The following is a 13,267-nucleotide window of genomic DNA, read 5'->3' as shown; positions in this document are numbered from 1 at the left end:
GCAGACCTTGAAGTAAACATTATCCAATGAACAACAGCTATTGAGGAATGATTGCAATCTTCTTTTACCTAAGTTACAGTTACTGACCTATATTCTTCCCTAATGCCATTCAAAAAGCCATGAAAATTCAGTAATTATTTTCAAGGCATTAGACTTTACAGAAAGAATTCAATGAATGTATTGCTAGAAAGTATAAAGATATATGTCTTAGCTAAAGATTGAAAAAATATCCCCATCTCTGGCCCTGCAGGGTGAGAAAGGTTAAGCCAAAGCACAATGAGAATGGACAGAAGTTCAGTAGTGCATACCATTAGTTCCCAAGATGAAATGATGAATGAACCAGCGGGGAAAATAAACAAGATCATCATGGGATTTAGCACTGTAGAGTAAAGAGCAGTGAAAATTCAAGGAGAATTACAAAGGATGCCCTTGCATATTTGGCAGTAGAGCAAATGGCATTTAGGTCTAACATACGTGTAGGTATTATAGAAACTACCTGTGCTCATAAGGTGCCACAAGAAGTGATGAACTTACGATTTACAGGACATTGAATAATCATAAAAGTCTTGCTTCAGTAGTGAAGAGTTAAACCTTGATAAACTCTATTTTGAAACACCTAACAAACTGTAAAACCAAGAGAAGAAGATTCAAGAAGTGTATGTTACTTGACTGTTTGTAATAGTGGAGATAAAAAAAAATCAAATCACATAATGTGGATGCAAAAGGATAACATTATTAAGGTAATCTTCAAACAACACACATTTTATTTGAATAGTACTGATTATAAATGATTTGTTTTCCTTACAGGTTTTGGATGCACAAAAACAATAAAAAACAAAAAACAAATCAAAGCAAAAGACACTTGGCAATAGAGCTGGCTGCCATTGCCTTATCCCTATTTCTAGATAGTCATGAGCCTGAGATTGGAAGTTCATAGTTTACCGATGGCTGGGGTAGCAATCCATGAGACATTTATGTTCAATTGTTCAATCAAAGACAGATTGAAACCTTGTATCAAATAGTACAGACTCAGTCAGTCAGTGAAAAATCCAAGCAAGAGTTTGAGGCTCCACGTCAAGTTTCATTACTGCGCAGTGCGCGTGCACGTGCTCAGAAACACACACACACACACACACACACACACACACACACACACACACACACACACACACACACACAAATGGAATGAGAGAGGAAGAGGGAGACAAAAGGGAATATTAAGAGATTAAAATGTGAACCTGTCTGCCAGGACTATCCTAAGCATATATTAATAAAAATAAAGGAAACCATGGAACCTAGGTGCCATGACTGTTTTCTCACGTCTTTCCATTTTCTTAAGAAAGGGGCTGTGTCATTCTTTCTGATAGAAACATAAAATTTCATTGTGTATATATACCACCTTTTCTTGATCCATTCATATATAGAGGGGCTCCTAGATTGGCTCAACATCTTATATATTGTAGTAATGCTGCCAAAAATATAGTTGTAGATTTAGTGAGTTTTAGCTTGAGATCATTTCCACAAGTGCCCAGGAGTGGGATTGCTGTCTCCAGAGCTATGTACATTTCACCTTACGAAATGATGCTAATTGAAATGAACTCCAAGATATGGAAACAAGTCATTTTTTCAGATGTCAACCTTGATATCTCTAAAGTAGTGTATCTAGATCGTATTTTATTCCATTTGCCTTTTTCCATTGGTTTATCTCTGGCAATCTCTGTCTTAATTCTGGTATCTTCCATTTTGTATATACATTTATCTGATTTGGAGAAGGAAAGGAAAAACATAGTGATGAAAGAAGTACAAAGAGCGACCCACTGCAACAATGATATTCACAAGACACTATGTCAGAAATGAACTTGACAACTTTTGGGTGGGGAGAAGGGTAGGATGTGGGAAAGGATATGAGAACAACAAAGGAGTGGTAACAATATTCAACAAAGAATTTACCTTACTCATGTAACTGTAAGCACTCTGTAAAGTATATTTGAAATAAAATAAAATTTAAAAATTGAACCTATCCTAGGAAAAATATCCTTTTCAAAATAATACATCCCTCACAGTACTTGTGAGAGATTCTAGAGTCAAGTTGTTAGACCTGGAAAGGGATATATTGGGAAGCCATCTCAAACAGCAATCAAAAGGCTGAGAGCTGTGCTCTGGGAAGGTCAAACAGTCAAGGGAACACAGGGGCATGAGTTATTACCTCATGGGTATTTAAGTTAGAGCTGTTGGACACTAAAAGATTAAGACTTTGGAGACAAGATGGATGTCTGTGCTATAGTTGTAATGACTATTGCTCCCTTCTGCTCCCTAACAATAAGGGATTCAATTATCACTATGTTTACAAACAATACCTCATGTTAATAATTATAACCACAAGCTAGATTGATGCCTTAGTTTGTGGACATACCTGTAGTCACTGACCACCTCCGTATAGTAGAATGAATATAAAGTCTGTTAAGCAGGATTTGGGGATCCAGAAGTTGGCAATGAGGCTTTGGGTCCTCTGGTGTCTTCATTCCTATCACTTCCTGTGATTTCTCAGTTCTTTGGCCAGGTATCCCATCGTATTTGCTGTCCCAAGGTTGCGGTTAATGACAGCACTGATATTCTGAATACCTCAAAACAAACCACATAAAAATACTTCCTCAAAGAAGATTGACAAATGTATAGGATCACCTGGAAAGATACCAAACATCAGCAGTCAACCTGTGATCCTCTAGCAAGAAAGTTCAATTCAGGACTATCTTTACTTCTGATAATAAAAGAGATGGATAATTGTCCCTTTTGTATATTTGGTATTTGGTATTGCATACATTTTCAGAAACACATATACATTGTGAAATAATGTTATTTATTTCATAGCTCAGACCACGTCACTGGAGTGATTACCCAGTTGCCTGAATTACACTTAGGTGAGTGTGAATTGCCTAATTACGACCATTTCTCCATGAAATTCAACAACACAGAATGAAGTATCAGGGTCAGGCCATTCCATACCTGTGAGGATTTATACATACATTAGAGTAATATACACCTCTCAGCACTCATGGCACATTTGTATGTTATAATTGTCTTCAGATCAGAAAAATGCTAGAGCTTAAAGTAGAATGGTGGGCAATACATTTTCAATGCAAGAGTGATGATCACCCCTGCAGTTATTCTCAGTGGAGAATCCTTCCTATACATTTTACTGACTTAACTTCTACTCTGTGCTTTACCATTATCAGACAGGGTCACACTGTAGTGAGCTACAATACTGCAGCAACCTTAACTGCTTTGAATGTTACCTCCAATCTTGTTACTAAGGTCAACACTGCAACTTTAACCACATAAGTTAGTTGACACCCGAACTTTTCAAGCCTGGTTAACAATGGAGCTATCATTGCTCATTGCCAGTATTAAAGATCTCACTCTTTAGATTTATTGTTTATCTTCCTGTATTTCCAACACTGCGTTAGATGTTAGTTTTTGAAATAGAACTTTTAGTTTGCATCTAATTTATGGGGTTGCTAGTGATGCCAGTTGAACTGCATATATTGTAATGTAAGTAATTTGATGTTTTGACATATGAATTAAATTTTGGTAATTGAGGACGTGAATACACATCACTCACAAAAGTTTCTTTATGTGTATTTGTATTGCTATATTGTGAACTTCCTAAACGCCATCCATGGGAGCACATGTCCCTAATTCCATCACTTCTGTCACAGAGACAAGGCTTGAAAGGTCCAGACCATTCGGCACCTCATAGTAAGAACCTTTCTACAAAAAAGGGGGAGAGAATAGCAAAAAGAGCAAATGAATCTTCCAAAAGTTTTGTTACATATTCATTATGCTTAGCCATTAAGACCACCATAATAGTATTGTTTATGACTTCTTACCTACTGTTTTCTGTTCTGAGCAATTTTATTTATGGATCTTTAAGAAATCATAATAGAATAACATATGAAATCGATGTAAATCATATAAGAAATCATAAAAAATAGTCTGTCAGGTATATATACTCCCAAAGACATAATTTCAGGAAAGTATTAAGCACATAAAATGTAATGCAGTGACTATTTATTGAAAACTTCAGCAGTTGTAGTTTGTTTCTTCTGAAAACAAAGTTTATAAAGTAAGTTAAAATACTATTCCAAATGGAACACAGAACTAGACACATGAAGGGTAGCACTAAATTATGTTACTGCTACCACTAATAGAGTAAGAATGAAATTTAGGCAAAACTCCTTCAGAGTAAAAACCACAGGCCGCCCATCATTACTTTCATTGTTGATATGAAGAAAAGACCTTTTTGTAGTAAGGACAAATTTTCACAGATATTAACATCAATTGGGTATATATTTCTTAAGGCATTCAGGAAGGATGCTCTGACCATGTTAATTGAAGCTGACTTCTCTGGCACCTACTACACAATGCACAGACACTATTCCAAGCACTGCACCTGCATTAGGGTAATTGTAGTGCTCATGAGTGTTTTTCAAGTTAGAAAATGAATTAAATATTTTATTAAAAACAGAAGTAGGCAACAAGGTGAAGCAAATTTCCCAAATACCCAAGACTGATCAGTTTTAGACCCATAATTCAAATCAAGGTTTACACCAGGAATATCTGAGGATATTCTTTGTCACATTCATTACCTTTCAAGAGCTATGGAGCAGATGAACCCACATTATCTTCCTATAATGGCAATAACAATGCTACAGAATATAAATATTTTTAAATGAAAAGGGTGTGGCTAATGACAGTGTATGTGCACTGATCTTTATACCAAACAAAGATCAGTTTAATTTCCCAAGAAATACATGAATGAACATCATTCAGCTTCCACTTTTTATTATTCCTGAAGTAATTGCTTAAGGAGACCAAATCCATGTCAAAGACACTTGTGCTGATAAACACAGGCTTTTATCATGAAGTCCCGTGAATACACAGTGAATAGTTTGTTATGGATATATAATCCAAAAGCAATAATTTCGTGACTAGTTACATCCTTGTTGTACCAAAGAAAATCTATTCCCTATTCTAAAACATATCAATTTAATGGATATTAGTGTTATCAGTATAAATTATGTGTGCATAATATATGTAATGTATTATATTACATAACATATAAATCATGTTTATATCATATGTATCATTACTGATATTCTATAATATGTTATTTATAGTAATATTGTACTGTGAAGGATACCAGGAATGACAAATTTATTTAAATAAATATAGTTGTATGTTTTAGTCACATAATTTATTTTTGTGCCAGTACTGAGACTTGAACTATTGTGTGGGTGTTGTCCCTGAGCCATTTTACTCAGATTGGTTTCATGTAACAATCTTCAGATCTCAGCCCATAAGTAGCTGGGATTATAGACATGAGTCAGGTTATATTTTTAATTCCATCCTTGGCATGTTCTTACATAATTATTTTTGAATGTTAAATTATATTATGATAATCCATTTCTAAACCAATTCAGAATAAATAACTATTTATTGGGTAAAACTATATGTTGCAACCGAAATTGTAAGGACCCTACTTTTCTATCAATTTTCAAAGATATTGCTAGTTTAATTCCTGGACAGACAAGTAGAAAAAATAAATTTTGTGTGCATAGTATATGTAATATACTATATGCATAATTAGGGATATTTTATAATTACTATAAATAATATATGTATAAAACTGGTTTTAATATTATTCTGTGAAGGATACAAGGAATGACAGCATCACTACTTTAACTGTCTTCTTTTCAACAGTATGTAAACTATGCTATAAACATATATCTTCAAAAAAGCAGACCTCTGTAATCCCATATTCACCTTCAAATATTCTCCACATTGCTATAAACATCCGCTAAGATTGGCAACACTTATCCACAGAAAACAATTTGTAATACTTTCTGGATAATGTTGCTTGTCCTCATCCCTATCAGCCTTTCAGCAATTTCAGTGAAGAGCATTTTCTCCTGCTTTGCCTGTAGACAATACCATCTTTTTTTATTTCCCAGCAAAGAAATTGTGGCTAGGAGGGTTGAGCACTCGTACATTCAGAGGTTCTTCGGTTGTGAATTTTTCTTTTCTTTCTTGGACAGTGAACTGGAATAACGAAAAACACTTAAAGCAGTGTGTTTTGGTGTAAATGAAAACACACTAATTTGAAAATATTACAAATATTCATTCTTTAAATTTATTTTTAATTCAAATATAATAGGGGTGGTTTTAGTGGTTCATGCCTTTAAATCTTGCTATTTAGAAGTCTGAAAACAGAGGATCATAGTTTTAAGCTAGACGAGGTAAATGGACTATTAGACACTTATCTTCAATGAAGAACCAAAAAGCTAAAAGTGGAGCTGTGGCTCAAATGGAAGACTGACAGCCTGAGCACAAAAGAAAAGTAAAAGAACCTAGGCCCTGAATTTAAGTCATAGTATTAGCACTCATGTACTATATATTCTGTGAGATAATTTGTCAAAACCTGGTCATAGATTTCATATGAGGTGTGAAAATGTATGTAAGTCTGAAATGACTCCAAGGTATTTAGACAAGACAACTAAAAGAGGTATCACTTAATCGAATAGTAATGAGGGATAGGTTTGTAGATAAAGATCAAAGCTCACTTTGGAATCTTTTGAGTTTGCTAAAATAAGTAGCTAGGAGTCGTCTGTAGACAGGATGCTATTAAGGACTTGAATTAAAGAAAGAACAGAGTCGGAGGGGAAAAAAGCAGAAATAATTACATGTACTTAGTGGTAAAATCATGAGAAGGAAGATTACAGAACTACGCCCTGGGATACACAAATATGTAAAAGATGACAAATGAAAAACAGTAATAAGTATGTAATGCAGACTTATATGGATACGTATTTTTAATGTTTAAGGGCTATGAAGTGATTGTGTGATGACCTAACCAGTTGTTTAAGGATACAGGTGGACCTGTTGCAACAATGAGAAGTACAAGTTGTCATGTCCAAAACGAGCTTTACAACGTTGGTGGGGGGGTGGGGGGAAGGAGAAGGATTGGGATTAGGGGGGGAGGGGGGAGGCTGGGAAGGGATGTGAAGGATAAACAAAGGAGGAGGCTGCAATGCTTGGTAAGAAATGTACGCATTATCCTGCCCATGTAACTATAACTCCTCTGTACAGTATGTTCACAAATAAAATTAAATTAAATTAAAAAAAAAAAGAAATTAACCCTCAAATATGTATTTTAATGTTTTTGTTTCTTTCATGCATGTGTTTCTAACGCATTTATAAGATTATTTCTTTGTTGCTTTGTATGTCCCTATCACTATATTTGATGTCAGTATAACATGTGGAGGAGACGAGGACAAACAAGTCGTTTAAGGATTCAGGTGGACCTGTTGCAACAATGAGAAGTACAAAATGTCATGTCAAAACCAGCTTTACAATATTGGTGTGGGGGGGAGGGGGGAGGCTGGGAAGGGAGGTGAAGGGTAAACAAAGGAGGAGGCTGCAATGCTTGGTAAGAAATGTATGCATTATCCTGCCCATGTAATTGTAACCCCTCTGTACAGTATGTTCTCAAATAAAATTAAATTAAATTAAAAAAAATAAAAGAAATTGGTAAGATCAACTATCTCTTGAGCCAACTGTAGCTGATATTTTAAGTAAAATTGGACCACAATAGTGTGTCTTGATTTGCCAAAATGAAAACTGGTCAATATTTGGAAAGCCATTTTTTGTACATGTGGTTGGAGTGACAAATACTGGTTTGTTCAAGTGACAGTAGAAGGGTACAATTTTAGCAAAATGATGGAAGTCTTTCAAGGATCTGGCAGATTTTCCTATTGTCTTCAATTTCCTTTTTTTCTGAGAACTAAAATAGCATTACTGGAAGCCAGTCCTAAATTGTACCTTTGTCAAGTTATCAGATATTCAGTCTATCACATGCCCAAATAATAGAGAATGGGAACAGATGTACATTGAGCACTCACAAGTCTCTGGACTTTCTCAGGAAGAGCCTTCTGCCATTGTGGGATGGATAGGCCTGGGTAATTTACAAAATATTCATCATAGATTGAAAGTATTCTGCTAAGTTGACACCTGAGATATTGAATGTTTTAATTGCATTTTATTGATTTTTATGAATCAGTTAATCAGATTCTTTATACTATATGATGTTACTAGACTGTGAAATGCATGTTTATTGCATTTCTTTGTATAATATATAGTATGTTTTGAAATTTTGTATAAATCATTCATCTTTTTATTTTTTTTGAATATGGATTACTCCTAGTTCTCAAGAGTGGGGAAATGCCCAGGAACTTTGTAACTTGAAGTCATATGTGTCATGTGACATATCATATTTTCCTTGTAGAGAGTTGGTAAGAAATTATAAGTAATTTATTTTTTATTTTTATTTATTGTCTATTGCAGAGTTTGAACTCAGGGCCTGGGCACTGTTCCTGAGGTCTTTGACTCAAGGTTAGCTCTCTACAACATCGAGCCACAGTATCAATTTTAGTCTTAATGATTAATTTGAGATAAGTGTCTCACGGGAACTTTTCTGCCCAAGCTGGCTTTGAACTGTGATCCTCAGATATCAGCTCCCAGATTAGCCAAGATTATAGGCATGAGCTACTAGCACCTGGCCATATGTAATTTAAACTGTAGTTTTCTTCAAGTGTTTCATCCTACATTGAAGTTATTTTTCTTACAAACTTTCTAATAAATATATAATCTATTCAATTTTGAAAATTACTGCTGTACCTCCCACTTATTTGTGGCATTTCTGAAATCCAAGTTCCTCTGTGTGTCAGAGTGGATACTGTTGCCTGTAACAAGTATTGTTGTTGAATACATAGCATCTGGCTACTTAGAGAGCAAAGGATGTGAAGCTACAGTAGCCAGATAAAGAACTTCCAGGACAACTAAAGGGACAATCATGTACTCTCTGTGTAGGTGAATAGGGCACATAGAAAAAAAAAGTCTTATATTTGAAAGTGATTGAGTGTGTGTGCACATATGTGTTCACTTATGTAACTGTTGCTATAGTTTTACACATTCACTAGTATAAATATACATATATATTCATACACATACACACACACACACACACACACACACACACACACACACACATATATATATATATACATGCAGATCACAGTTTCCAAAATCCAGAGAACCACCTCCATGGGCATCGCGTTCCTATGTTGCTCTTTGGGTAATAAGAATGAAACTTGGATTTGTCCAGTGGTAGAGAAATTACTCAGAGATTCAAGCATATGTCTTTCAATATGTTGCTTGTACCTAACACTAAAATTAGGAAGTCTGTTAATATATAACATGTTATATTATAATATATTTAATATATCATATATAATGCATTTGTATATTATATATTATTTATAATACCTGACAGTATTATAAATTTATGAGGAAAAATACAATAAACATATCAATGTCCATACTTTCCTAGCCATGATTAGGTTCAGTAGAGTTAGGTGCATTACATCTCAACAAGAAAAGTCTACTGAAATGCTGATGACATTGAGCTAGATAAGGAAAATTCCTGTAAATGAAGCCACGCCTCAATTTTGAGAAAAGATAAGTTTCGAAGCTTTTTTTCTGTTTTATTTTTTTTTGGGGGGGGGTTTCTTTTGCCGGTCATGGGACCTTATCTCTGGGCCTGGTTGCTGTCCCTCACCTCTTCACCTCAAGGCTAGTGTTCTACCACTCCAGCCATAGCGCCACTTCTGATTGAGGAATCAAACCCAGGGCCTTATGCTTATAAGGCAAGCACTCTAACTACTGAGCAACCTTCCCAGCCCAAGTTTGGTAGTTTTCCAGAGAGGAATTTGGCATTTGTTTTCCATCCTTGATTAGTAATGAATAGGTATTATTTTGCTCCAAATTTTGTCTCCTTTTATGTTCCCTAAATAGTTACACAGGATCATCATTCCATCACATATATTTAAGTCCTTCTTTTATTTCTTTTTATCATTGTTGTTTTGTTGGTGTTGTTTTGCTGATCCTGTATCTTGAACTCAGGGGCTAGGCAGTGTCCTTGAGCTCCAGGCTAGTGCTCTTCCACATGAGCCACACCACCACTTCTGGCTTTTTCTGCCTGGGCTTCATTTAAATCATAATACTCAGATCTCACGCTCCTGGGTAGCTTGGATTACATGTGTGAGTTACCAGTGCCCAGCAATCCCTCTCTTTTAGATATTATTCTAAAAGCCTCCTATCCAAGGTCACTCCTAAGATAGTAAATGGAACTATGCCAATAGTTCCTTCACACTCTCATCTCCTGTAATGGCTATGGTGTGTCTTTTCCATCTTATCTTGAACCTACTTCACTGTTCTCTTCCTAACCCATGGTTCTAGATGTGTCACAAATAATTACCTAAATTTAGTAGCTATAAACCCTGAATCAATCAACTATTAATTTCATTTAATTTTTTCCAATACGATTGTTTTTCAGCACAAATCTGAGCTTATACTCACCTTCTTGCATCTACCTCTTGGCCTAGGCCTATTCTACCTCAAATGCAAAGGTTAGCCAAAGTATAGCCTACAGTATTCCTGCCTAGGAGTCAGGACAAGTTTTTGAGTGCCTGCAAGAAGCAATTAATTCCTAGCATGGGAATTGGTGGGAGAGACAACTGCCTAAAGAGCAAACTGGTAGTCGGTAGTCACAACATTTAACAACTTCTCCTTTGGGGAAACTGACCTCCTGTAAAGTGACAGTGAGATAACTCACCTAGTATATTTTCATATTTTAATGAAGTTGTCATGTTTCACTACACAACTCACTTGTAGTCAAATAGAAGGTCATTCTTTTGTGTCCTCCTTAGACCCAGTCTCAATCTCCATCTTAGACTTTGCTCAGACTCTATTCCTACCAGAAGGTCCCTGATGAGGAGGAAAGTGTGATCTCTTGGGCTTCTGAATGGCCCTGTGGGAACTGAGGCCAATTTAGTTTTCAACCTCTTCCTCCTGACAAGACTGTTGTGGGTGGTGGGAAAGCTCATTCTCTGAATTGTGCCCTAGTACCAAATCTCTTCAGAGAAAATCAAAGAATGACAGATTCTGCCTGAGGGAGTGAGTTTCTCCCTTTCCAAAAAGGTCAATTAATATCTGATTCTGAGGCCCAGGTGGAGTTCTTCACCAGATCCTCCAAGCTGGAGTGGATGTTAGGTCAGAATCCAGGCCATCCATCCTATTTCTCCAGCCCTTTCTCATGAACCAAAAAGTCACAGGAGTTGAGTTCAGAAACAAGGAGAATTGAGAGTAACAGACGAATCATTGGCAGGGGGAGGAATTAGAAACTTGGTGTGAGAAAGGCTCAGATAATCTAGGATCACTCACATCATTTGGGGATCACATCCTAAGATTAGGGAATAAAAGTAATAAATTACTACCTAAATTAGTAACACCACTGCTCTGACTATATAACAACTGCTCTGTCAAAAAGTAGCTGTCCTAGCTCTCTTTAGATGAGGAAAATGGTGCACATTCTTTCCTCACAATGTTCTACTGAGTATCTTCATCCATACCCTAGGTTGTTCTTATTCTCTACTTCTCTGTTGCTTTCCTTTGCTGAGTTCAATCAATTACACTTAAATGTTTTATCATCTTCAGACATGAAATCACATTTTTTAATCCATTTGTTATAAAATAAAACAAATTATGGAGAAACATATGTCTATGGTACATTTTCTTCCATGGCATATTTATTTGATATTATTAAGTATTATTTTAATAGTTTCATTTTTAAAACCTGAGGGAAATATTTTGTTACTATTAGCACTAATTATTTGCACTTTTTTTTTGTATTTTTCCATGTCTGCATATTTGTTATTAATCTTCTAACATTGTCTTTTCCCCCAATTGTTGCCTTCTTAAAATTGCTTCAAATTATAAACTATATATGATGGTCCTGGATGTGTTCATTTATATATTTAAATTTTGCTTTAATATCCACGTATTATAGGATATCTTCAACATATTTTAACTGTTCTGAAAATCAATATGGAGCTCCCTCATTAAAACAAAAACACAATGCTACAAAACCCTATGAAATTAGGGTTAGGTATATATCCGAAAATATTTAACAATGATGCAGGAGAAACCATCACTTCTCTTATATAACAGAATATGTTTATAGCTATGAATAGAGCATTTTCTTTATTCCCTCTTTCTTGTGCATCTAGGTTGATTACACAGCTTGGTTGCTATGAATATTGCTGCCATGATCATGGATGTTCATGTTGACTTGTGTTCCTTCAATATGTATCCAAGTTGCCGAAAAGGTCATTAACATATGTGTCTTTTTGGTATTATGTAAACTTCCATTATGTTCTCCATATGGGTTGCTCTAGTTTACAATGCCACAAAACCAAATACAGTTCTTGATTTATTTCAACCTCTCCAGCAGTTTATTTATTTGAGTGGTAATATCTATTCTGGTGTGTAAGATGGGATCTCAGTGACCTACTTATTTATTTTCCTATGTATTTCCTATGTGGATAAGAATCTCAAACATTTCATTTACTTATTAAAAACTTACATTTGTGCTTCATTCCTGATCAGTGACTTTCTTTTTCTTTTAGTATTTGATCAATTCTTAAATTCTATAATATTTGATTTTTTTCCCATTATAAATACTCACTTTCGTCAAAAGATTTTTTTTCATTACAATGGTGCACAATTAACAAAAACAACTGATTGTACATTTATTTCACTGGATTTTTTTTTGTTTTTAAAGCCATGAAATTATTACAATAAAGATGCTGAACTTCTTTCACTATATAGACTGAAAGGATAGTATCTCATATTGGCCTAATCTAATCTCAGAATTAACAGTCACAGCTTGTGCCATATAAGTCTGGCCTATGTAAAACAACTAACAAAGCATAAACTACATCTAAAGAGAGCAAAGGGCTTCATAAAGGTTAAAAGAAAGGCACCACTTTCATGAAGCAAATGCTGAAGTTCACAAGCAGACCATAGGAATCTGAATATCAAGAAGATCAAAGGATAAAAGTATATGAAGGACAACTTTAGAACTCAGAATTCGGGAGGGGGAACAACCACTAGATACAAAACATAATGCTGAAAGGAAGAAGTGTTTTACCCCAAAGCTCAGCTGACTCTCTCACATCTCACACACACACACACACAACACACACACACACACACACACACACACACACACACACACACACACACACACACACACACACACACCTAGTGAGAGGTTTTAGCCAAAGTACAGCCATTCTGGACTTAGACTCCA

This window comes from Dipodomys spectabilis, unplaced genomic scaffold, assembly GCF_019054845.1.
Source record: "Dipodomys spectabilis isolate Male_0828 unplaced genomic scaffold, ASM1905484v1 ptg000129l, whole genome shotgun sequence".
NCBI classification, from domain to species: domain Eukaryota; kingdom Metazoa; phylum Chordata; class Mammalia; order Rodentia; family Heteromyidae; genus Dipodomys; species Dipodomys spectabilis.
Note: the sequence above shows the minus strand (reverse complement) of the source record.